This window comes from Pristiophorus japonicus, chromosome 1, assembly GCF_044704955.1.
Source record: "Pristiophorus japonicus isolate sPriJap1 chromosome 1, sPriJap1.hap1, whole genome shotgun sequence".
Taxonomy (NCBI): Eukaryota; Metazoa; Chordata; class Chondrichthyes; family Pristiophoridae; genus Pristiophorus; species Pristiophorus japonicus.
In genome coordinates this window covers 1,236,969-1,263,792 of record NC_091977.1, presented here as the reverse complement: position 1 = coordinate 1,263,792, position 26,824 = coordinate 1,236,969, and the positions used below count along the sequence as shown (strand labels likewise).

At 50.6% G+C, this 26,824-nt stretch overlaps 1 long non-coding RNA gene across 1 annotated transcript in view; it reads right to left on the bottom strand.

The window, feature by feature from the left end:
• LOC139261914 (uncharacterized) overlaps window positions 1-26,296 on the bottom strand; it is a 76,299-nt gene extending 50,003 nt beyond the window's left edge. Inside the window, exon 1 of the long non-coding RNA XR_011592852.1 lies at window positions 26,009-26,296. This is a non-coding gene — a long non-coding RNA (uncharacterized lncRNA). The remainder of the gene's footprint in view (window positions 1-26,008) is intronic.
• Window positions 26,297-26,824: the final 528 nt, after the last annotated feature.

Here is a 26,824-nt window from a genome sequence, read left to right as displayed (position 1 = left end):
CGCTCACTCCACACACGCTCACCCCACGCGCTCACTCCACACACGCTCACTCCACACACGCTCACTCCCTCGCTAACTCCACACGTGCTCACTCCACACACGCTCACTCCAAACGTGCTCACTCCACACGCGCTCACTCCAAATGTGCTCACTCCACACACGCTCACTCCACACACTCACTCCACACACGCTCACTCCATACAGGCTCACTCCCTCGCTCACACCACACATGCTCACTCCACACACGCTCACTCACTCCCTCGCTCACACCACACACGCTCACTCCACACACGCTCACCCCACACGCTCACTCCACACACGCTCACCCCACGCGCTCACTCCACACACGCTCACTCCAAACGTGCTCACTCCACACGCGCTCACTCCAAACGTGCTCACTCCACACACGCTCACTCCACACACTCAAACCACACACGCTCACTCCATACAGGCTCACTCCCTCGCTCACACCACACACGCTCACTCCACACACGCTCACCTAACACGCTCACTCCACACACGCTCACCCAACACGTTCACTCCACACATGCTCACTCCACACACGCTCACCCCACGCGCTCACTCCACACACGCTCACTCCACACACGCTCACTCCACACACGCTCACCTAACACGCTCACTCCACACACGCTCACCCAACACGCTCACTCCACACACGCTCACCCCACGCGCTCACTCCACACACGCTCACTCACTCCCTCGCTCACACCACACACTCTCACACCACACACGCTCACTCCACACACGCTCACCCAACACGCTCACTCCACACACGCTCACTCCACACACGCTCACTCCACACACGCTCACTCCACACACGCTCACTCCACACGCGCTCAGCGCTCACCCCACACACGCTCACTCCACACGCGCTCACTCCACACGCGCTCACTCCACACACGCTCACTCCACACACGCTCACCCCACGCGCTCAGTCCACACACGCTCACTCCACACACGCTCACTCCCTCGCTAACTCCACACGTGCTCACTCCACACACGCTCACTCCAAACGTGCTCACTCCACACGCGCTCACTCCAAACGTGCTCACTCCACACACGCTCACTCCACACACTCACTCCACACACGCTCACTCCATACAGGCTCACTCCCTCGCTCACACCACACACGCTCACTCCACACACGCTCACTCCACACACGCTCACCCCACGCGCTCACTCCACACACGCTCACTCCACACACGCTCACTCCAAACGTGCTCACTCCACACGTGCTCACTCCAAACATGCTCACTCCACACACGCTCACTCCACACACTCACTCCACACACGCTCACTCCATACAGGCTCACTCCCTCGCTCACACCACACACGCTCACTCCACACACGCTCACCCCACGCGCTCACTCCACACACGCTCACTCCACACACGCTCACTCCACACACGCTCACCTAACACGCTCACTCCACACACGCTCACCCAACACGCTCACTCCACACACGCTCACCCCACGTGCTCACTCCACACACGCTCACTCACTCCCTCGCTCACACCACACACTCTCACACCACACACGCTCACTCCACACACGCTCACCCAACACGCTCGCTCCACACACGCTCACTCCACACACGCTCACTCCACACACGCTCACCCCACACACGCTCACCCCACACACGCTCACTCCACACGCGCTCACTCCACACACGCTCACCCCACACACGCTCACTCCACACGCGCTCACTCCACACGCGCTCACTCCACACACACTCACTCCACACACGCTCACTCCACACACGCTCACCCCACGCGCTCACTCCACACACGCTCACTCCACACACGCTCACTCCCTCGCTAACTCCACACGTGCTCACTCCACACACGCTCACTCCAAACGTGCTCACTCCACACGCGCTCACTCCAAACGTGCTCACTCCACACACGCTCACTCCACACACTCACTCCACACACGCTCACTCCATACAGGCTCACTCCCTCGCTCACACCACACACGCTCACGCCACACACGCTCACTCCACACACGCTCACCCCACGCGCTCACTCCACACACGCTCACTCCACACACGCTCACTCCAAACGTGCTCACTCCACACGTGCTCACTCCAAACATGCTCACTCCACACACACTCACTCCACACACTCACTCCACACACGCTCACTCCATACAGGCTCACTCCCTCGCTCACACCACACACGCTCACTCCACACACGCTCACCCAACACGCTCACTCCACACACGCTCACCCAACACGCTCACTCCACACACGCTCACCCCACGCGCTCACTCCACACACGCTCACTCCCTCGCTCACACCCCACGCGCTCACTCCACACACGTTCACTCCACACGCGCTCACTCCACGCACGCTCACTCCACACGCTCAGCCCACACACGCTCACTCCACACACGCTCACTCCACACACGCTCACTCCACACAGGCTCACTCCCTCGCTCACACCACACACGCTCACTCCACACACGCTCACCCAACACGCTCACTCCACACACGCTCACCCAACACGCTCACTCCACACACGTTCACCCAACACACTCACTCCACACACGCTCACTCCACACGCGCTCACTCCACACACGCTCACTCCACACACGCTCACTCCACACACGCTCACCCAACACGCTCACTCCACACTCGCTCACCCAACACGCTCACTCCTCACACGCTCACTCCACACACGCTCACTCCACACACGCTCACTCCACACACGCTCACTCCACACACGCTCACTCCATACAGGCTCACTCCCTCGCTCACACCACACACGCTCACTCCACACACGCTCACCCAACACGCTCACTCCACACACGCTCACCCAACACGCTCACTCCACACACGCTCACTCCACACGCTCACTCCACACACGCTCACTCCATCCAGGCTCACTCCCTCGCTCACACCACACACGCTCACTCCACACACGCTCACCCAACACACTCACTCCACACACGCTCACTCCACACGCGCTCACTCCACACACGCTCACTCCACACACGCTCACCCAACACGCTCACTCCACACACGCTCACCCAACACGCTCACTCCACACAAGATCACTCCACACACGCTCACTCCACACACGCTCACTCCACATACGCTCACCCCACGTGGTCACTCCGCACACGCTCACTCCACACACGCTCACTCCACACACGCTCACTCCACACACGCTCACCCCACGCGCTCACTCCACACACGCTCACTCCACACACGCTCACTCCACACACGCTCACTCCACACACGCTCACTCCATACAGGCTCACTCCACACACGCTCACTCCACACATGCTCACCCCACACACGCTCACTCCACACCGCTCACTCCACACACGCTCACTCCACGCACGCTCACTCCACGCACGCTCACTCCACGCACGCTCACTCCACACACGCTCACCCCACGCGCTGACTCCACACACGCTCACTCCACACACGCTCACTCCACACACGCTCACTCGACACACGCTCACTCCATACAGGCTCACTCCCTCGCTCACTCCACACACGCTCACCCCACGCGCTCACTCCACACACGCTCACTCCACACACGCTCACTCGACACACGCTCACTCGGCACACGCTCACCCCACACACACACTCCCTCGCTCACTCCACACACGCTCATTCCACACACATTCACTCCACTCATGTTCACTCCCTCGCTCACTCACACATGCTCACTCCCCAGGTGCTCACCCCACACACGCTCACTCTCTCGTTCACTCCACACAAGACCAGGTTCTTTCCTGCAAAGGAGAGGTTGCGTAGCTTCCACCATCCCAGTTTATGTTTGGCTTTAGTGATACGCTCCTTCCAGTTTTTGGCGCTGCCCCTTCTGCTTGAACCATATTCCCAACACCTTCAGGTAATCTGACTTAACAGTGAAGGGAATAAAGGATCGATCAGCCCACCTTCCAAAGAACAGGGCCTCGCTTTTGCTGCAATTAACCTTCGTCCCCGAGGCCAGTTCAAACTGGTCGCAGATTGCTCACAATCTGCGGACCGACTGCGGATCCGAGCAAAAGACGGTGACGTCGTCCATGTACAGGGAGGTCTGGACCTGAGCACCTCCGCTGCCTGGGATTGTCACCCCTCTAATGATCGCATCCTTTCTGATGGACTCGGTAAAGGGTTCGATACAACACACAAACAAGACAGAGGAGAGGGGACAGCCTTGCCTGACTCCAGACCTGATCGGAAAGCTTTCAGTTTCCCACCCATTGATTAGAACTGTGCTACTGATGTCTGTGTAGAGCAGTTGGATCTAATTGTGGATACCCTCCCAAAGCCCATCTTGGAGAGCACGTCCATCAGGTACGTGTGCGATATCCTGTCAAAGGCCTTCTCCTGGTCCAAGCTGATTAAACAGGTGTCCACCGTCCTGTCCCGCACGTAGGCGATCGTATCCCTGAGTAGCGCGAGGCTATCAGAGATCTTCCTGCCGGGACAACGGAGGTCTGGTCCTGCAGACTTGACCCTGTTGGCGATGACCTTTGACAGGATCTTGTAGTCCACATTGAGCAGCGAAATGGGCCGCCAGTTTTTGATTTCCTCCCTCTCCCACTTCTGCTTGTAGATGAGGGTGATGATGCCTTTCCTCATTGATGCTGACATACTACCGGCCAGAAGCATACCCCCGTACACTTCCAGCAGGTCTGGGCCCATCCAGTCCCACAGAGCCCAATACAACTCGCCCGGTAAGCCGTCGCTTCCGGGAGTTTTACTCGTCGCGAGGGACCGGACGGCCTTTGTCAGCTTGTCCAGAGTTAGTGGGTGGTCCCGCTCACTGTCGTCTAAGACCTCCTAAATACACGACAGGAAAGACTGGATGAGGTGCTAATGAACAGTGACACCTGCGCTTGCATAGACGGATCCAGAGTAGGTAAAGGAAGGTGGAAACAGTGGACTCAGTTAAAATTATATGAAAGGGACAATATAAACCAGAAATGATACCATTTGACGAGAGTGAGCAATACGCTCAAGATTACCATGAGTGGATAAGCACGATATTGTTAATAGGGATGTGTGTTATGTTAATATTGTTGATCTATATCCTTAGAAGCCGCAGACAGAACCCTGGACCAGGTATCCAAGTGATACAACAAGCATGAAAATTAATACTTGGGGTTATAGCTGACTAAGAATGATGATTCTACTACTCTTAATTATCGGCCTCGTCGGGGCAGAGCGAAGGGAACGAGTCCGCCTGATATCCGATCTCAAATGCACGAACGGGAAGAACCAGCTGAAAGAAAATGAGGGCTTGGAATTCACACCTCACCAACAAAGGAAGCCTACAAACAAAACATTGCATTTCTGATCTGGGGGAAGTAAGGTCACAAGGGGGGTATACCGTCTCTAATCGAACTAGGCCGGGAGACTCGCTAAACCCGGAAAGGTTCATATGGGTAAAAGTGGGATCGGGAATAAAACGGTTCCCTAAAGATATGGTGTAAAGAACAATGGACAGGGAAGTCGAAAGCGACCTGTAGGGGGGATGGGCCCTTCGAATTACAGCTTTGGGACTCATTGGAATGTCCTCAGACAACAAAGGGGCCCCCGAGCGGATTGGTGTGGAGATCAGATGGGATAACCTTGTATGAGAATGTACTGCATAAAATATTACACTGATAAATCTCACCGGCCTAGGCCTCAACGCCAAATGCGACCCAAAGATAAAAGCACTGTATGCTCGACTAACACATATGGTATTAACAGAGTATCATAGAAGAACAGGGCCAAGACAACAGGGACCTCGAGCCGATATATAGGAAGATTCGAAGCCTCGTAAATGATGTCTTAACGGGGGTAAATAATGGTACATCCGTAGTAAACGCCCTAGACATACAAGTCATACAGGCCCAAGATCACTTCAAAGGGGTCGTGCAGGGGTTACTGGCAAGGCAGGCGAAGGAAGCAATCCATCTGGCAAATGAAGGTATAGGGACAGCGGGGAGCTGAGTAAAAGGGATAACAGTCCTGGAAGGCCACGTCGCCATCATAAACCATTTAATCGACCGAGAATTCGAGAATGAAGAAACAGAAGTTAGTAGGGACCTGTGCCATGAGTATGGAGGATGGATGGTCAGACAGCTAAGGCACGACCTGTCCCTCATTCCTCGGGGGAAGTGCCAGATTGGATTCATGCGACACAATTGCTCCGGATGGCGCAACATCCGGGTCCCCTGGATAACTGCACCCTGAAGCGAATGATCCGGGCATACCCAGCAGCTGCGGGCTGCGTAGGGGAGTGTTCAGGACTGGTGGGGCTAGTTCTCAGCATTCCAGTACTGACTGACGAGGCAGGAGGCCCGTACCCCCAGTTCGAAGTAGATAACATTGGGGTATTCCGACGGGACAAATATTTACAATTCTATCCTACTGACGGATATGCCATAAGACGCAACAAGGCAATGGTGGGAATATCCTTGGAGGGGTGTAGACAGAGGGGTCGATTATCCATATGTCCTCACCCGGTGGGATGTGGAGAGCGAGACCAATGTGGCTATAATCAAACTGAAAACTGTGTTTGGTTGAAAGTCTGGCAGACACGGAGGCCACTCATTCCACTTATCGAGGGAAGGGAGAATACTGTGTGGCAACGACCCTCCTGAAATATATGTATGGTGGAACTGTATGTAACATCATTAACCCAAATGTCTGCTTCACCCCAAGGGTCTCAGTAAGCGTGGGGTGCGCTCAAATGGTCTGTATACATGCGCGGGAGGCTGTTATACTGAATATAAAGGACAGTTTGCGGGATGAGATGGACCAATATGCAAGTGATTTTGCTCCGCCAATTCCACACCTGCCGGAACACTTCAACCAGCTTAAGGACTCACTTGCTACCAGTATCAAATGATATCATCTCATCAAAAGGAACCTCACAAGACTAACAGAGGACAATGAGAAACACCTAGATACGATCCCTTGGTACCGTAGTCTGTGGGATTGGGGAATGAATGTAAACATTCACCCTTGGATTAGAATTATATCTCACATGTTAGTTTTCATTCAATTGTTCTTGGTTTTATGTTGGGCAATGATGCTGTGTATGATGTAGCGTCAGCGTCGAAAATGACAGCGGGCCCAAGCAAAGGCCCAATCATTGGCGGAATCACAACACAGGGCGGAAGCTCACCCACATTTGTTGCTAACAGAAAGTGTCCAGGAAATATTCTGGTAAACGGAAACCACTTACAGAATCTGGTGACTACAGCAGGACCTGGGTGTGCTGAACAGAGAGTTATGGAAGATATTAAGGCCAAGAGATCGGCAATGAGGGCTAAGATTTCCTTATATATCTTTGGGAAAGTTAATGTAACATAGCAGTGGGTACTCGACCTTTTGTGGGCTGAGAGTCCGGAAGACAAAGCTGCTGAGTGGACAGTGAGTAAGGAGCATAGAAAGGCAAAAGAAAAGGCCATTTGGCTCCTGTGGCTGCAGAAGCAAGTCCAACTGCTTAGGGAGCAGGTTGGGACACTTAAGGCAGAGCTCAAAGAGTCCGAGGAGCCTGCCACAAGGTAGGAACGAGGCTTTTAGATGAGTTGAGCGAAGAAAAGCAGGAGAGGCACATTCAGGAGGAAACCTCCTGTAACAAAAGGGAGTATCTGCAGTGTCAGGTAACAGAGACCAAGCTCAAGGAGCAGGTTGCATGGGAGGAGACCACTCGTTTACCGGGGAAAGTAAGCGGGCTGGAGGGGCAACTGAAGGATATTAAGACAGCGTTTCGGATAGCTCGCAGTGTGAATGTCTGAAAATGTATAAGCCATAGAGACAGTGAAGTGAACAAAGAAATCATGGAAGAATAACTAAAAGAATGTCAGACTGCAAATATTACAACATCAGCACAATTAACAGACTTGCTCAAGGTCTAAGTTACTAGTCACGCCAGTAAAATTGTAACGTTTACAAGCAATGTGTGAGAAAGTTCTTTGTGCAATGTGTGAGAAAGTTCTTTGTGAAAAACAGTTGCTGTAACCACTTGCCCTTATTTAATTGGGCAAGGAAGGCCAGGTATCGGCTAATGAGTGGACAAAGGGAAGGATGGATCACAAAGGATAGGGTGAACTGAATGTCTCTCGATTGTATCACGTACAGGAAGTATATAACCGTTGCGACCCTACATTGTAACGGGGCTTGTCCGAGGGAAGTGGGCGCACTCTGAGGGAGAGCGTTCTTTCGTTCTGATAAGTCCCGGCCGGTGAAACAATTAATAAAGACTGCTTGGTTAGAAGCCTCAGTGTATTCGCTGAAACAGATTGAAGGAAAAAGAATCCAGAATCAACATTTGGTGTCAGAAGTGGGATCTCAACGGACGACTGCCGAAAACTTGCGAATTAAGAGCCAGACTAGCCTTGGACGAGATGGGAGGAAAGTGGCCACTGGAGTGAGTATATTTTAAAATACCACTGCAGTTTCCTTCAGTTTCAAAAGTCTGAGGAAAGTTTGGCCACTCGCTGGTTCTCAGGTAGTGTCTGAACAAGATCCAGGTCAATCTGGCGAATACCGTCTAAACTTAGGAAATAAGTGTCCAAGTCAGGTGTGACATCGACCTTGTATATCACTTGGCCCGTCTAGGCACTGATTGGATTTAAACCGCGCGGCGACGCGAAAGGATAGGGAAATCTGGAACCTAGAACAAATTAAGTAAGGCTAATCGCACGGCGACATGAACAGGGAAACCGCGCGGCGACGCGGAGATATAGACAATCGCGCGGCGACGTGTACCGCGCGGCGATGCGGAGGATAGGAAATAAGTGTCCAAGTCAGGTGTGATGTCGACCTTGTATATCACTTGGCCCATCTAGGCACTGATTGGATTCAAATCGTGGGGCGACGCGATCCGCGCGGCGATGCGGAGGATAGGGCTAGGTTAGATAGGGCTAGAATAAATCGCGGGGCGACGCGATCTGCGCGGCGACGTGGAGGATAGGGCTAGGTTAGATAGGGCTAGATCAAATCGCGGGGCGGCGCGATCCGCGTGGTGACGTGGAGGATAGGGCTAGGTTAGATAGGGCGAGATTAAATCTCGCGGCGACGCGAACCGCGCGGCGACGCGGAGGGAAAAAACCGCAGGGCGACGCGGGACTGTGTAAATTTAAAATTGTACTTATGCCAGGTGTGGCGTCGATCTTGTATATCACTTGGTCCGCCTAGGCTCTGGATAAGGTAACCTAAACCACTGCGGGGCGACACGGGGACAATCAGGACTAATTACAAAAGTTACAATACGCGGGGCGACGTGAGAACGGGTAATCAGTTAGATAAAACTACGGATGCGGGTAGTCCACTACAAAAGTTATGTGAAGAATTCCCTGAAAGAGCTGAACAATTTAGACTGTTATCTGGAGCCCTGAACAAATTATTAGGAGATGACCAATGGCCCCTAGCGTGGAGGTAGCAAAAAAGGCACAGGGATTGATTTGGAGAAGGGGACGAGGGAAAAGGGACAAGAATTTAATTGCCATGTGGCGACATTATTGTCAAAAATTAAAAGATGCATCACTTCTGTCAAGTTGGCAGGAAAACACCAATGAATTAGGACTCTCATTGACAGAAGGAGGACATGTTAAAACCGTAGACGTCTTAAAAAAAGAATGCGCACAAAAAAAACGTACTAAGAGATCCACTGGGACCTATGAGAAAGGTATTGACTGACTACGTAGTCAAATGGTTGGCTTTGCGTTGACCGAGGCTGATGATGAAATTGATGAATGGTCACTGACTCGGCGCCCAACGGCGCCTCCCGCAGTCCCAAGCCCCTTACCACAGTCCCCTTCCCAACCTCCATCTTACACTCCGGCGGTAGGAGGTAAGGATAATCATAACCCCACACCAACGAACCAACAAGCCCAGACGGACCCCTCATCCTCTGATAGCGACTCAAATACCCAGTTCAGGAGCCATGTAGCCGAGAGGACCAGATCTCACACCCGGAAGGGCAGATCTATATCTCAAAGGAATAAGCAGTCCCGTGAATCCGCTAGTCAGAATGCCAGTTGCGAAAGGCAAAACAAACCCTTCCGATCGGGACGCGGAGGTGCTGTACAGTCAGACGGCTCTAAGCCCCCCTCTGACCCAGAAACGTCTTCCGAGATTGACACCCTCACCCCTAAGCCCCGGCGGCAGCTCCCGGTTCAACCAATGCCAAACCCTGACGCACAACAAGCTGCAGACCACCCCACCATAGATGTCTATGTGCCTTGGAAACCGAGCGAAATTGTGGCCATTCTGGCCACCATGCCAGATCGAAAAAGGGAACCTGTCAAGTTTATAGATTATCTCTGGACTACCATTGCAGTTTCTAATGCAGAATCAAGGGACCTGTGGGCCCTGGTACAGCAGTCCTTGAGCCCAACTGAGCACTCCCGATTTCTAGTTCACTTAAGATATGCAACCCATGACGCATTGTTGGCTGCACACCCTAATAACGCCCAGGACCGCCTAAACGCTGTTTTCACCGCCCTCAGCACGACCCTTCAGAAGCCCATCAGTATGGCCGCAGTATTAGAAATTAAACCCAAGCGAGACGAAAATGCCGATGAATTCATGGAAAGATTCATTGAAATATACGGAGGTCAATCTGGAGATAATGCCTTCCGAGCGGGGGATAATTCACCTCAATTCTGCGCTATTCTACTTCAGTGCCTATCCCATTCGATTGCTCACGCTATCTGGACCAATAATATGAATTGGGCAGATAACAGTCAGGACCAGATGGAGAAAGCAGTGAAATATTATTGGCAGGAAAAGAAAGGAGAGGGGGGAGGTGCGCCCCAACCCGGGTCAAGACTGAATACGTGACTAGAAAGGAAGAGCCTCCTCGAGGGGAAAGAGCGAAACCTGCCCCAAGGGGATATCAAATGGAACCACAGCACTGTGTAAGGGGATGGGTGGATAACCAAGGATATGGGAATACCCAACACCCCAACGGTCCCGGCCCCGCAAACTATGGACCCCCTTCTGGCCCTCAATCGGGTATGGAAGGCGGCCAGGGCTGGGGAAGGAGCGAACGATGCTTTAATTGTGGACAGGAAGGACATTGGAGCAGGGAATGCCCCTCCCCTCGGCACGAAAAAGGAAGAGGAGGAAAAGGAGGGGGGCAAGGGGAGAGAGGACGGGGATCTTATACTAACTTCTCCCAGAACAACCCCTTTGCCCATCTGTCACCCGAATATCAATACTGACTACGCAGCTTGACTGTACGAGGACCTTCCTCGGATGAGGAACCAATGATATCGCTAAAAATTCAAAATGAGTGGCAACCCTTCTTAATAGATACGGGAGCTTCCATGTCCTCTGTGCAATCGAAGCTTAAACTCCCCGCCTCCACCGAGACACAGGGACTGTCAGGGTTCCTGGGACAAGTCTCAACATTCGCAGTGTCAGAACCAGTTAAAGTAAATTACAAGGAAGAATCTGTAGAACATCGGTTTGTTATTACCACCAGTTTGGACTGTAACTTGATGGCTGGGGATCTCCTCTGTAAATTTCAGTTGCATCTGGAATGCGGGGATGATGGGATCGTTGTAAAGCAAGGAACCTTTAAACGGCAGTGCTACACTACCCGGACCCCTCAATGGTGGTCCCTGGATTTGCCCCAAGCGCCCTATCATGTGACCCTAGCCTATGATCCTCGTGGTAAGAATCAGGATCTCCAGAATCTCTACCAGGATCACGTGGAGAGGAGTGGGAATTCCTCCTAAGAGCCAGAGTATCTGGACCGGAGGGGAAAACAGATTTCGTGGAAATGAATAGAAAGTTGTGGCGACAGCCCCCAACGGTAGCACCCCACGTCACTCGCGAAGTTTTACCTCCCCACCATGCCAGAGATTTGGGAATTATGGTGCGCCAAGCTATAGATGAGGCTGACCCTACCAGCCCGGATTTGCAGATTGTGGGACATGGCCGGACGGTCCAATTTCACAGGGATCCCGAGAAGGTTCTGACGGTACTATGCCACTACATCGGTATCAATATACCCGATTACGTGGATTCTCATATATGGGCAGAGGACCCCTCCCAAGTGGGCTATACTCCAATTGATCCGATTGAGATCCCAGTACAGGACAATGTGGACTGGCACTCCATCCGTCAGTACCCACTAAAAGCACAGGCAATACCAAGTATCCACCGATTGATCAAAGGACTAGTGGAACAGGGGATTTTGGTTCAATGTCAGTCCCCGTGTAATACACCAATACTGGCAGTCCCTAAGCCAGGCAAAACAAATCAGTTCCGTTTGGTCCAGGACCTTCGAGCCATCAATGCTATCGTCCAGCCCCTACACGCTCTGGTTCCCAACCCAGCACAGATACTGTTGTTAATCCCAGCAAACGCCAAGATCTTCGCAATAATAGACCTCCAACACGCCTTCTTCGCCTTGCCGCTAGCCCAGACGAGTCAATACCTGTTCGCCTTCACTTACCAGGGACAGCAATATACATGGACTAGAGTTCCCCAAGGGTTCATCCACTCCCCGACCTTATTCTCAAGGTGCCTGCAGAAACAGTTACAGTACCTCACGCTGACTAAGGGATCCACTTTAATTCAGTATGTGGACGATTTACTGGTAGCCAGCGCAGATGAACCAAGTAACAGGGAGGATGCTAATCAGTTACTGAATTACTTGTCCTCCCTGGGATACATAGTTTCCCCATCAAAGGTCAAAATTGGCCAGTCTCAAGTCAAATTTCTTGGGATCATTTTATCAGGCACCCACCGAGCTTTGGAGGCTAGCCGAGTCGAAACAATTTGCCAGTTTCCAGTCCCTAGCACGGCTAAACAAATGCGGCAGTGGTTGGGGATGATCAATTACTGTAGATCCTGGATCCCGAATGCTGCCCTGATGACCAAGCAACTCACACCGTACACCACCAAGGAAGGCAGCTTTGAAATAGAAACCGCATATGTCCAAGCCTTTAAGGAACTAAAGACAGCCCTGCTGCAAGCTCCAGCTTTGGGCCAGCCCCTCTATGACCGGCCCTTTCAACTGTATTGTACGATCTTGAAAGATTGTGCTACCGCTGTCTTAACTCAGAAACACGGGGATAAGCATAGGCCTGTTGCCTACAGACCCCGTTGCCTTGGGGCACCCTGTATGTACTCAAATATTAACTGCCATCTACAATAGCCTTCAATCTGCCGCCAACCTTACCCTCCAGCAGGATATTGTTGTATACACCTCTCACTCTGTAGCTGCCCTCTTGGGTCAACTGCAGACTCAACATCTTACCATGGCCAGGCAGAGTAGATATGAGATCCACCTACTAAATAACCCTAGGCTGACCTTTCGGCACTGTACTGCCATTAATCCGGCCTGTTTTCTTACCGAGCCACCCCAAGATGAGGAAGAACCGAGTCATGACTGTTTATCTTTAATTCAAGAAGCCACCTCGGTCAGGGAGGATTTAGTTGATGTACCAATGGAGGACCCTGACTGTATTACCGCCTATTCCGCCCAACAAGCTGAACTATTCGCCCTCACCCGAGCCTGTATCTTGGCTAAAGACCTCAAGGTCAATATCTATACCGACTCTGGGTATGCCTTTGGGGTAGCCCATGATTTCGGACAATTATGGAAAAATAGGGGATTCCTAACCTCAAATGGGAATGAGATATCCCATAAGCAGCTAGTATCTGACTTGTTGCAGGCGCTCATGCTCCCCAAGCGCATTGCCATTGTCAAATATACTGCCCACACTAGCGGAAAATTCCCGGTTGATATAGTGCCACGAGGGACAACAGATGGTAGTGCCCAGAATGATGAGTTAAACTAAAAATTCTACAAAGGATAAGTTCGCCTCGGAAAAACCAATGCCAACCATCCAAGATGTCATTAAAGCACAGCAGGATGCTCCTGAAAAAGATAAACTGTTGTGGAAAAATTATGGATGTACTTATGACAATGTCTCTAAACTCTGGACCACTCCCGCGGAACAGACTTGCATGTCTGACGAGTTGGCCTTATGGGTTATTGAATGTATGCACTTTGCTACTCATTGTGGAGCAAGGACAACAAGTGACACGCTTTTGGCCACTTGGTGGCACCCTAGACTCCAGCTCTGGCCCAGAACATCAGTAGTCGCTGCCTTGTTTGCCAACAGCATAATCCAGGGAAGGGAGTCCCCTGTGATTGGGGTAAGACGCCCCTACCAGAAGGTCCCTTTGAGACCTTGCAGTTGGACTACATTGAGTTGCAAAGAGTTCAGTGTTACAAATATGTGTTAGTAATAGTGGATGTGTTTAGCAAATGGATCAAAGCTTACCCGACCCTGGACAATAAGGCTCAAACTGTTGTTAAAGTGTCAATGAGGGAAATTATTCCTAGATATGGTATCCCAGCTCGACTGAGTTCCGATAATGGCCCTCACTTTATTGGCCAAGTTAACAAAGAATTCTGTTCCCAGATGCGCATTAACCAGCAGCTGCATTGTGCCTACCGACCCCAAGCTGTGGGATTAGTTGAACATGCTAATCAACTCGTAAAACCAAGCTTGCAAAACTGGTAGCATCAACCGGACTCAATTGGCTTAAACTCCTTCCCATAGCCCTATTCCAGATCCGAACTACTCCCACTGGTAAGGCTAGACTGACCCCTGCTGAGGTCATTTATGGTAGGCCCCTTAGGACCCCATGGAATCAGAATGTCCCCTCCACTGTCCAGTTCCACCACATGACTGAGGAAATAACCACGTATGTTCTTTCCCTGACTCAGGCTCTGCGAATAGCCCACAACCAGGTTCGAGATGCTCACATCGACCTCCCAGTTTCGCCCGAATCGTCTCTCGTGGCACCAGGGAGGTATGTCCTGATTAAGAAATGGATTCGAAAAGGATTAGAGCCATGATGGGAGGGGCCTTTTCAGGTGTTACTCACCACCCCCACTGCAGCTAAGGTTGAAGGGAGAAGTGCCTGGGTTCACCTGCATCATTGCAAGCTTATCACTCCTTAACTATCCTCTATATTTATGTTACAGACTTCCTCTATCCCATAGCTGAATAAGTGGAACATTCGGGCGAGCAAAGACGAGCTGCTGAAGGTTGTGTACCTCCAATTCCCCGTTGGACAAACCAGGTCCTTGGGACTCTTGGAACCTGACGGGCCCAGAGGACGTTGGATGATATTCACTTAACCCATAGCTATGGGGTGGTGGATTCTTTTTAGTATAATGGCGTTGGCAGCTTATAACATACAGGGGGCAAGACAATGAAGGGAACTCCATGTAAACACGTTCCTATATATGTCTTATGTTTATGCGCAAAACGGGAACTTTTCTAGTTGCTGGGTGTGTTCACATATCCCTATACATTCCAAAGGGGGAATTCCTTTGCGCCCCGTTCCACTGACCCTAACTGAAACTGTCAAGTGGCTTCTGAGCCAGACTAGCATGAGCGGAGGAGGGCCAACGCAAATACGAAAGATGAAAGGCGGGTCAAGAGAGGGATCACGGAGGCCAGGAGGATCATAATACCGTTACCGCGTGGACAACCACGGGGACGTCACCAAGTGGGAGAGTGCTGGGTACCCCATTCGTCAAACGTTCCAGGGATGGTATCAACCACCCTATGACCGTAAAAAGGAACCCCCATTCTTAGTCCTGACCAATACCTCGGGGATCGGGAGGCCAACCGGGAACATATGTTTAACCCGAAATGACACCAGCAGACAGGGACATATCATAGGGTATAGCGATTGCCCACCCAACCTCAACATCACAACAGGTGCACGAGTCACTATCCTCTCTCACCTTCCGAATAACACAAGTGGAGGTCTGTGGGCCCAGTCTTGGGACCCCAACACAATATATAAAAAGGCAGCGTATAACGGCATGTATTTTGTGTGCGGGCATAGGGCATATCCCTGGTTGCCTAGGCGATGGACAGGGTCCTGCTATTTGGGATATGTGGTGCCATTTGTGCGGCAAACACGTACTCTGGCGGAAGTACATGCCTCCAGCCGACACAGGGGAGCCCTCACCCCCGTAGAGAGGTTCTTTGAGATCATGATGTTCCCATTCGGGATAGCACGCACCATGGATGAAGTACAGAACCTAGAGAGGGTATTGGAACAGATAGCTAAGTGTACAGATGAAGCTCTGGAGGACATCACGGCCGAAATGGTAGCGATACGGACCGTGGCATTACAAAACCGAATGGTCCTCGATTATCTGTTAGCTGAGAAAGGGGGACCGTGTGCCCTGATAGGATCTGAATGTTGCACTTACATCCCCGATAATTCAGAAAACATAACCAATCTCGCTGATCACATAAGAAGGGAGGTAAAGCAGTTATCCACCCCTGTAGGAGGAGTAGGCTGGTTTGATTGGTTGTTAGGTGGATCCTGGGGATCGTATCTAATGCATGGGGTGATTATTCTCATCGTAGTAATAATTACTGTTGCTTTATTATTGGTTGCTTTAACCTTTGTTGTAAAGTCATGATGGCAAGGTTAGCAAACCCTCTTGTGGCCAGGGGCTCCCGGGTTATGATCCAGCAAATTAAAGACCTACTCGACAAGGAGGATCAGGAAAGAGAGTGCGAACGGATGAATGCGATACTCCTGGAATAGTCACCAGGGTTATCATGGAATGATAAAAGGGGGGAATGTGAATGTCTGAAATGTATAAGCCATAGAGACAGTGAAGTGAACAAAGAAATCATGGAAGAATAACTAAAAGAATGTCAGACTGCAAATATTACAACATCAGCACAATTAACAGACTTGCTCAAGGTCTAAGTTACTAGTCACGCCAGTAAAATTGTAACGTTTACAAGCAATGTGTGAGAAAGTTCTTTGTGCAATGTGTGAGAAAGTTCTTTGTGAAAAACAGTTGCTGTAACCACTTGCCCTTATTTAATTGGGCAAGGAAGGCTAGGTATTGGCTAATGAGTGGACAAAGGGAAGGAGGGATCACAAAGGATAGGGTGAACTGAATGTCTCTCAATTGTATCACGTACTGGAAGTGTATAACCGTTGCGACCCTACATTGTAACGGGGCTTGTCCGAGGGAAGTGGGCGCACTCTGAGGGAGAGCGTTCCTTCGTTCTGATAAGTCCCGGCCGGTGAAACAATTAATAAAGACTGCTTGGTTATAAGCTGCTTTGGTAAGTGTATTCGCTGAAACAGATTGAGGGAAAAGAATCCAGAATCAACAGCAGTAGAGGGTTTGAGAGTGGGAATCACGGGCCCTGCCAAGAGAAAATCCAAAGCTTGACCCATGCTCTATCCAGGACCAAAGGAATGGTCTGCCTAATGGCCCCGGGGGGAGCCCGGGTGGACTGGGAAGTGGAAGGAGAAGATAGCGAGGATTGGGGGCAGGGTAGGGACGTCTGACCACTGCTTGAAGCGCCAAAGGGACCGATGTGGCCCATACGGCAGCAGATGTACGGTTCGCCCGTAGACAGCCACGGTCAGGGGGCGCTGCAAAGCGATTTTGTAGTCCCATTCACAACCCCACAGCTGCAAAATATGATTTCAGGGGTGCCCAAGTTTACCAACGAAGCAGACCTATCGGTTCACTTCACGGAGGTGGAACATGTGGGAGGGATTAATTGGTGTAATGAAGCGGAGGTTCGCAAGATGCTATTATTTTCCCCGGAGGGGAAGATGTATCAGGCCATATCTGCCGAAAGCAAGAGGGAGCTGGGAAACATAGAGGGCTTAAAGGAGGAAATCCTAAGAGCCATGGATCACACCTAAGGTAGTCCATTCTCCAGGATGGAAAGGATACTGAAACTAGCTGGGGAAGCACCTCAGGCTTTTGCGGACCGTCTCCAGCCGGTCTATAATAAAGCCTGTAATGGAGTGCTGGACCAAGCGCAGTTGCAGGGGAAGCCAAGGAACCATTGGCTCAGAACCCGAGTGTCAAAGAGTTTGCCCCGGATAAGGGTAAAGTCCGAGAACTGGTTTGACCCTGAGAATCTCCGGAACACGGAGGCCGACGTGCTCCGTCACATGAGACTGACATTTAAGGCCGGCGTGGAGGAGGAGGTCAAACCAGTTAAATGGAAGGTTCACGAGTTAAAGGCCAGTGAGGGTAGTAAAAGGGAATGGCATCAGGAAGGAGGTAGCTCAGAGAGGGTTAGGACGTGTTTCGGGTGTGGGAAGACGGGACACTGGAGGAGAGACTGCCCGGCCCCGAGGAGGGGGCAGGGCAAAGGCAATACTCCAGTCCCGAAACAAAACCTGTCGAGGCGAAGGGACTGACCGCGGAACAATTTGATGTTCTGGTGGCCGCCCTTCGGACAGTTTTTGTGCCAGAGCAGGGAAGGGTAGACGCTGGTGTGAGCAGGGAAATCCCGACCGCTCCGGTAATCCCACCACCCTGACTAGCACGCACCCAGCCTGAGTAACTGTGTTCACTCACGTACGATGAGTGCAGCAGACCATGCGTGAGGATGGGGGTGGAGAAGGTGGAGGAGAAGTACTTGGTGGACACCGGGGCTTCGAGCACGGTTATCCATGCGAATAACCCGACCGATACACTCTGGTCCAGCAAGGTTCCATTCAGACTGGTGGGGTTCACTGGGAACAAGCAGGTGGGGGTGATGTCCAGGCTGTTAGCCATAGGTGGGAGTGTGTCCTAATAAAGTGGGAACAGCCGGGTCAGGAGTCCTTGGGGCCGACTTTATGTTAGCCCACAGGATTATAGTGGATTTGAGGAATCACTGCCGTTGGGGAGCAGTGGGTGCCGATAAGCAGAAAGAAGTTGCAGTGATCCCAAGGAAAGGGGAAGGAAAAGGCAACATGTGTACCATGAAGCCGAAGGGGAGTTACGACCGAGAGCAATTGGTCAATACTACCCCGGCCAAGTACCAGGCTTACGTGCGGGACAACCTCGCATCGTTCACCACACACAAGCACGTCAGTGGTAGGGTGACGGGGGTGGAAGTCCGAGTACAGGGGGACCCCATGTCACGGCCACAGAAGCAGTAGTTTCCCCAGAGAGGCAGAGGCTGACTTGGAGATGGCACTGGGATCCCTGGTAGCCCAGGAAGTGTTGAGGCCCATAGCCACCCACGTGAACTCGCCACTTTGGCCGGTTAGGAAACCGGACCAGTCACGGAGAGCCACTGCTCGGCTGCTCAACAAAAACATCCCAGCCTCCGTGCCCACTGTCACTGCCGTAGTTGATCTGATAGGGAGTATTCCAGCAACCGCAACCACATTTATTGTGCTGGACACTTCAAGTTTGCCTTCACTTTTAAAGGGTACCATTATGTAATGTCTGTAAGCTTGTAATATTCGTAGCTCCACACTGTGGATGTGGACGTATTGTGTACTGCAACTGCATAGTTAATAATAAACAGAACCAGGCAGATTTCCAGAGGCTTCCAATAGAGTTGCCTGCCATGTTAGGAGCTGTGTGTGCTGTGCTCTGTGAATATATCACATTTGGCGACTGAGATGGGATTTTTCGGATGATTTAAAGCTTAAATTTTGTTGGTGAAAGATTCAGCCAGCCAACAGGGAGACTTTGGAAGTTTCTGTCTTTGGAAAAAGCTGCAAAAATCCGAGGTAAAATACAGCACACGGCGTGAACAGCTAGAGATTAAAATGGCAGGTGTATTGGGACATTTGTGGGAATATAGACACGACCGGGAACGTTTTAAAGCGTAAATATATTTCACTGCAAATAACATAATCGAAGATCCAGACAATGCAGTCCAGAACCGGGCTGTGTTGGAACATAAGAAAGCGATCTTCTTATCGGAGGCGGGTCCGGCATTATGCGGAACCCTTGTCAATCTGCTTGTGCCTAATGAGCCAAAGGACACAATGCTTAAAGAGATTTTAATGAAGCTGGAGCAGCACTATAACCCCAAACCGTTAGAAATTGCTGAAAGCTATCGTTTCTGGATTCGGAATCAAAAGACTGATGAATGTATCGGTGATTACATCGTTGCATTAAAAAAGCTATTGATGCACTGTAATTTTGGAAACTTTCAAAACCGAGCATTATGGGATTGTTTTGTTTGTGGGGTGAAAAATGATGCGATCAGAAGGAAGTTAATGACGACGGATGACTTGACTTTTGAGATTGCTTGTCAGACAGCGAGGTCGATGGGCATGGTCGAACAATATTCCCGAGAATTAAACAATAATTACAGTCATCAGTCAACCGAGGTAAATCACCTGCAGGTTCAAAGTAAAAGGCAGTAGGGGCCCAAAGTCTCAGAAACTGGAAATTCTAACAGAGCGTCGAAGTCGTGCTATAGGTGCCTGGGACAACACATTGCTCAAAGTTGTCCATACGTGAAGGCAGAGTGTTTCTTCTGCAGGAAGACTGGACATCTTGTGAAGGCATGCCGACTGAATGGTAAACCAGCTTTCAAAGTTAGGAGTCCAGCGTTCAAAGCTATGAGTAGAAATCCCAAGAGAGTACATAGCATGGAAGAACAACAACAGGACGAGGAGATGTTAGAGTTACACGTCATCAGGAGCATGAGGTTAACGGACAGCGATTCAGAAAGCATCAAAATCCACATAGATGTTGCGGGATTCAAGATACCAATGGAAATTGACATGGGTGCATCCGTGAGTGTAGTAACGGAGTCGCTGTACCTCGACAAATTGCATGATTTCCAACTGGAGAAATCCAAGATAGAGCTGCGAGGCTACTCGGGAGAGAAAATTCTTGTGGTAGGTCGTATCACCGTACCAGTGAAATATAAAGATCAATTTTTAGAACTTGCCTCTAATAGTAGTGAAAGGAGACAAGTCTGCCTTACAAGGAAAAAATTGGTTGAGCTCACTGAAGCTGGATTGGAGTAAGATTTTCTGTATGGAAGCGAGATTTTCAACAACGGATGAGGTTATCATGAAGTATCCGAAGGTGTTCTGTGAAACGGGCAGTCCGATCCAAGGCTTCAAGGCGACTGTCAGGGTACAGAAGGATGCTAGATCGGTTAACTACAAGCCACGTTCCGTACCATATGCACTCAAGGAGAAAGTTGAGCAAGAACTCAAAAGACTAGAGACTGAGAACATTATTTGTAAGATAGATCGATGTAATTGGGCTACACCCATTGTTGTTGTACCTAAGTCCGATGGTAAGGTAAGATTGTGTGGTGATTATAAAGTAACCATAAACCAGGTTCTGGAGAGTCATGTCCCCAATACATTGCTGAATATAGAAGATTTGTTCACAGCACTGACAGGTGGTCAGATCTTCTCAAAACTGGATCTTACGAATGCCTACTTACAGCTTGAACTAGCTGAGGAGTCCAAGTCATGTTTGACTATAAATACTCATCTAGGCCTATATCAATTTAATAGGCTACCGTTTGGAGTGCCTTCCGCCTCTGCCATATTCCAAGGGGTGATGAACCAGATTTTGCAAGGTATTGAAGGGGTAGTATGTTATTTGGATGACATACTAATTTCAGCACAAAATAGGCAAATTCATAATAACATATTGAATGAAGTCCTCAAACGGCTAGAGAAGCACAGAGTACAAGTGTCTGCTTGTAAGTGTGAGTTATTTAAAAACTCAGTGGAGTACTTAAGGTACAGAGTAGACAAAGATGGTTTACATCCAACTATGGAAAAATTGGATGCAATTAGAAATGCACCCACTCCCAGGAATGTCACTGAACTTCGTTCATTCTTGGGTCTTTTCAACTATTATGGGAAATTCCTACCAAATTTGGCTACAGTATTACATCCACTGAATGAACTTTTGAAAAAACAGGTCCATTGGAAGTGGTTAAAAGAATGCGATACAGCATTCAAGGAGTGTAAAAGCAAATTGGTAGAGAGCACCATGTTAGTTCACTATGACATATCTAAGGAGATTAAGCTAGCATGTGATGCCTCTCCGTATGGAGTTGGGGCAATAATCTCTCATGTATTAAGTAATGGGAAGGAGAGACCAATTGCTTTTGCTTCATGCACTCTCAGTGCCAGTGAGAGTCATTATGCGCAAATTGAAAGGGAAGCTTTGGCATTAATTTTTGGGGTCAAGAAGTTTCACAAATACTTGTATGGTCATAAGTTTAACATCGTTACGGACCATAAGCCCCGAACAGCAATCCTCCATCCAAAGTCCCCAGTTCCAACATTAGCTGCAGCCCAAATGCAGAGATGGGCTTTGATTTTGTCAGCATATACATGATATTGAATATAGATGATCAGCTGATCACAGTAATGCTGATGCAATGTCTCGATTGCCTTCCCCATCACAAGTTACACCCGATAGGGAAGAAGTGTTTTAATTTTCATACATTGATGAACTGCCAGTCACAGCTGAAGAGATTGGTAGAGCAACCAAACGTGACCCAGTGATGTCAAAGGTGTATGAATATATTGTAAGTGGATGGCCAAACCAGGTAACAGACAAAGATACACATCCATTCTTCATTCGTCGGAATGAATTATCAGTTGATAAAGATTGCATCATGTGGGGTGAACGAGTGGTTATACCAATAAATTCAGGTCCAAATTATTAGGAGACCTCCATGACCAGCACCTGGGAATGTGCTTGACCAAGAGTTTTGCACGCAGTTATTTATGGTGGCCAGCTCTTGATAAAGATATAGAGTACATCGTGAGTCAGTGTACGACATGTCAATCGGTAAGCAAACAACCACAACCAGTACCATTACAGCCATGGGAATGGCCTCCCAGGGTGTGGCAAAGGCTACATATTGATTTTGCTGAGTTAGAAGGACAACAATTGTTCATTGAGATTGATAGCCATTCGAAATGGGTTGAGGTGTTCCCAATGTGGAAAATAACAACAAGTAAAACATTGGACATTTTACGAAAATGATTTTCTTCATTTGGCCTCACTGAAGAAATTGTTTCGGATAATGGACCACAATTTTGTTCAGAAGAATTTGCACAATTCACGAGCAAAAATGGTGTGAAACATACCAAGGTTCCACCATACCATCCTGCTTCGAATGGTGCAGCAGAGCGCACTGAACAAATTGTAAAACGTGCTCTCATAAAACAAATGTTAGATCCAAATACAAGGAAATGACAGTTGTCATTGGATCACAAATTGGTTAATTTTTTGATTACATATCAAAATACTCCTCATACAACTACTGGTAGAATGCCAGCAGAGTTGTTTCTCAAACGACAGCCATGAACCAGATTCTTGTTGCTAAAGCCAAATTTGGCACAGTCCGTAGAAGAGACACAATTAAGACAGAAAGAGAATCATGATAGAGGTAGAGTAAAAGAGAGAAGTGTGAAATTAAACCAGAAGGTGAGAGTGAAGAACCATCACCATAAATGGTTAAAGTGGTTACCAGGAAGAGTGGTGAAGATATGTTGTCCTTGCACGTATTTGGTAAAGATGTTTGATAATGGACAGATTAGGTTCGTTCATATTGATCATATTTTACCTACAGACATGGAAGGAGTTGAAGGTGGGAATGATTCAATTATTTCTGACTCATCAGATAGTTTTGATATACCAGTAGCAAATCCTAAATCCAATGTACTGGAAACAAATCCAAGAGAGAATCAGAATGAAAGTCTGAGTCCAAGTCAGGAAAACAAAGAGCCTGAAGTTAGAGTGAATTCAAATGAAAATCAAGAAAATTCCATGGAGGAAAACGTTCCTCAGGATGAGCCTCGAATTAGTTTAGATTTGGAAGGTTCTGTTCGAGAGCGAAGGTATCCTCTTCGAAACAGAAAACAAATGGTAAAGTTAAATTTGTAAATATGGAAAAAAAAAATGTATATCCTGTGTTATGTATAAACATGAAAGTTATGTATGATATTTGTGATGATGGCTTCTTCATTAAGGAGGGAGAAGTGTAATGTCTGTAAGCTTGTAATGTTTGTAGCTCCACACTGTGGATGTGGACGTATTAAGTACTACAACTGCATAATTAATAATTAAACATAGTTAAGAACCAGGCAGATTTCCGGAGACTTCTGAGAGAGCTGCCTGCCATGTTAGGAGTTGTGTGTGCTGTGCACTGTGAATATATCACACATTACACATGGACATGCCTTCCTCAGGGAATTCATAACAGCCCCTCCATATTCCACCAATGTATGGCAGATGCCTTAAAGGGATTCAGCAGACCCCAGTCCTCTCACACCGCCTCTGTCCCCCCCATCCCCTTCTGTCCCCCCCTCACTGTAACCTTCCCCCCCAAATCCCCTCTGTCCTCCCCTCACCGCATTCTGTCTCCCCCCCTCACCATTCTCTATCCCCTCCTTGCTCTGTCCCCCTCACTGCACCCTTCACTCCCCCTCAACCCCTCTGTTTTCCCCCCCAGACGCCCTGCCCCCCACCGCCTCTGTGTCCCCCTCACCGCCCTTTGTCCCCACCCCTTGCCCCCCCCTCACCGCCCTCTGTGCCCCACCTCACCGCCCTGCCCCTACTCACCGCCCTCTGTCCCACCCCCCCACTGCCCTCGGTGCCCCCCCCCCTTACCGCCCTGCCACTCCTCACCGCCCTCTGTCCCCCCTCGGTTCCCCCGTCACCCCCCTCTTTCCCGCCCCCTGACCACCCTCTGTCACCCCCCTCACTGCCCTCTGTCCCCCCTCACCCCCCTCTTTTTCGCCCCCTCACTGCCCTCTGTCCCCCCCTCACAGCCCTCTGTGCGCCCCCTCTCCGCCCTCTGTGCAACCCCTCTGTGTCCCCTCAGCCCCTCTGTGACCCCGCACCCCTTGCTGTGCCCCCATCACCCCCTCTGTGCCCTCCATTCACCCCCTCTGTCCCCTCTCACCACCCTTTGTGTCCCCCTCATCCCCTCTGTGCCCCCCTCACCACCCTCTGTGCTCCCCTCCCTCTTTCCCCTCCCCCTCAGTCCTCTCCCTCCGTTGCGCAGGCCACATCGTCCACATGCCCAACACGAGACTCCCAAAGCAAGCGCTCTACTCGGAACTCCTACATGGCAAGTGAGCCCCAGGTGGGCAGAGGAAACGTTACAAGGACACCCTCAAAGCCTCCCTGATGAAGTGCAACATCCCCACTGACACCTGGGAGTCCCTGGCCAAAGATCACCCTAAGTGGAGGAAGTGCATCCGGGAGGGCGCTGAGCACCTCGAGTCTCATCGTCGAGAGCATGCAGAAACCAAGCGCAGGCAGTGGAAGGAGCGTGCAGCAAACCAGTCCCACCCTCCCCTTCCCTCAACCACTGTCTGTCCCACCTGTGACAGGGACTGTGGTTCTTGTATTGGACTGTTCAGTCACCTGAAAACTCACTTTTAGAGTGGAAGCAAGTCTTCCTCGATTCCAAGGGATTGCCTATGATAAAGATGATCAATCTCAGTTTTGGTGTTTCTGATTGATCTCCAGACCCAACAGCTTTTTGCTGAGAGAGTTCCAGATTCCCAGTCCCCTTTGTGTGAAGAAGTGCTTCCTGATATCACCCATGGACGGCCTGGCTCTAATGTTCAGGTTATTGCCGCTTGTTCTGGACTCTCCACACCACAAGAAGTAGTTTCTCTCTCTATTTATCCTCAACTTCTTTAATCATCTTAACCACCCGAATTAAATCATCCGTTCACCTTCTGCACTCGAGGGAATACAAGCCGAGCCTGTGTGCCCTGTGCTCAGAATTGAACCCTTTTTGCCCCATGACCATTCTGGTCAATCTGCACTGCCCTTCTTCCAAGGCCAGGATCAGTGTCAGGTCTCTCTGTAGCAGGAGATTCCTTGTGCCGGTCCCTTTAGGGACCTGTGTTGGAATTATCCTCCCCGTTGTGTCATGATACTGGACAGAACTTAACGACACACAGATATATCCCGCTCTTCCCCAAATGCTGCCCAAAGCAGGAACAGTTTAAAGACCCGTACCCAGCGACAGTTTGAGGGCAATTTGTGGCCAGATTGTCGATTGGGCCCAAAGCAGACCCCCTCCCCCAGTGTTAGTGCAGTGCCCTCTCCCCCCTCACTGGGCACAAGTCAGACTGGTTCCCGCCCAGGACCTTGGAACTGGTGACAACCTGAAACTCTCAGCTTTCCCTTCGCACCACCATCCAGTCACCAAGTCACCAGCTCCACATTTACCTGCTCTTCTCTCCCATTGCTTGCACCCTCAGCGCACGGTGCCCCGGACACTGGGCCTCGCTCCGCTCACTGGGCCTTTCCATCAGACAATGTGTTGGGATCCACTGCCCCAGGGACTGCCCTTCAAAGGCCCCTCATTGTCTGTAAAACCCTTGGGGTCCTGAGGGGGGGAAGGCGCTATATAAAGGCAGCTCCTTGTTGGTTGATGTGTCTCAAACAGCGCGGGGTGAAAGCGGCCATTGAGCTGTGGGATCCCGGGCCGGGAATATTGTCTATAAATGGCGGACAATTCCCTCCCTCACACCGTGCACTGGGCCAGAGGGAACAGCCAATCACAGCCTCCCCTTTTCCCGCTCTCCCTCTCCCCCGCCCCGCCCCCCGCGCTGACGCTCGCCGATCCTCCAATCACAGCCTCCTTATCCCCGCGCGCGCGCCCTCCCCGCGGCCGCGCGCGCTTTTGCCGTTGGCCTTTGATTTTCAGATGACGCGCTTCTCAACCGCCGTCACTCGCCCCGCCCCCCGCGCTCGCTCATCCTCCAATCACAGCCCCGACACACACCTCTGTCCCCGCCCCCCCCGCGCTCGCTCATCCTCCAATCACAGCCCCGACACACACCTCTGCCCCGCCCCCCGCGCTCGCTCATCCTCCAATCACAGCCCCGACACACACCTCTCCCCCCGCCCCCCCCGCGCTCGCTCATCCTCCAAACACAGCCTAAACACACACCTCTGTCCCCGCCCCCCCCGCGCTCGCTCATCCTCCAATCACAGCCCCGACACACACCTCTGCCCCGCCCCCCGCGCTCGCTCATCCTC